We start from the raw sequence: 1,085 nt of genomic DNA, 5'->3' as shown, positions 1-1,085 counted from the left end.
GTCGCATGGGTGAGCGGCGGGAGGCGCGGGCCGGGCCGGGCCGGGCTGGGCCGCCCGCGCTCCCTCGCCGTCTGCGCGCCCTCGCCGCCTCGGCCTCCGCGCGGGCTCGGGCGATTTCCAGGCCACTTAGCGCAACCTGAGACACTTTCACTCTGGATTTTTGTTCTTATTTTTAACAGAGCCCCCTCGAGTGACGTCGCGGGCCGGTCTCCTGGACACGTGCCTCGGGCCAATGGCCGCAGCGCCGCGTGCCCACGTGACGCGCCGGCGGCCGCTTGGTGACAGGAGCCTCCCGCCGCCCCCCCCCCGCCGCCGCCGCCCCTCCCCCCCTTAAAGCGACCGCGTCCTCGGGCTCCGCGTGCCGGAGCTCCGGCCTCAGCGAGCCCGGGACCGTGTTTCCTCGCTCGCTCGCGCTTTCCCCAACGCCCTCGGTTCAGGAAGCCGAGAAACCCCGCGACAGCCCCGTCAGGTCACCCTGGTGTGCATACGTGGACACGCGCTGGAAGATTGCTATTTTTAACATTTCCATATTGTTTACCATGGGGAAAAAATCCCACAATTCCTTGCACAAAAATGCATAAATAATATTAAACGAGCTGCTGAGATACAAAGGGACTTTTGTAGTCTCCTTTCCTTGCTGGTGGATGGGGAAATTGACACTTACACTTGACTTTGGTAACCTGGCAGATTCCGGTCTTAAACGCAGAGCTGGCGCGCAGGACCCTCCTCCTGTAGATACTCATTGTAAGTGTGCATGTGTGTGCGTGTGCGTGAGCAGGGAGGCGAGTGCATATGGCAGGATTCCACCGGGGAACACAGATCCTCATGCAACATGCGTGTAGATCCCGAAGAGCGCGGGAATAGGATTTGGGGCTCCGTGTGGGGGAAAAAGAAATAAAGGAGCATGGCGGGTTATAACTGAATCTTCTGTTTTGGAAAGGAGAGGCGGGCTGACGGTTCAGCCAAACCTTCAAAACCATCCGAAGAGAAAACACCCCGGAGCAACCGCCCCTCTTCTCAGATAACCCTCCCAGCCCCACCCCCACGTCTCTACCCCCACTGACGGGCTACCAGGCCATTCACCT

This window comes from Neomonachus schauinslandi, chromosome 12 (genome assembly GCF_002201575.2).
Source record: "Neomonachus schauinslandi chromosome 12, ASM220157v2, whole genome shotgun sequence".
NCBI lineage: Eukaryota > Metazoa > Chordata > Mammalia > Carnivora > Phocidae > Neomonachus > Neomonachus schauinslandi.
Note: the sequence above shows the minus strand (reverse complement) of the source record.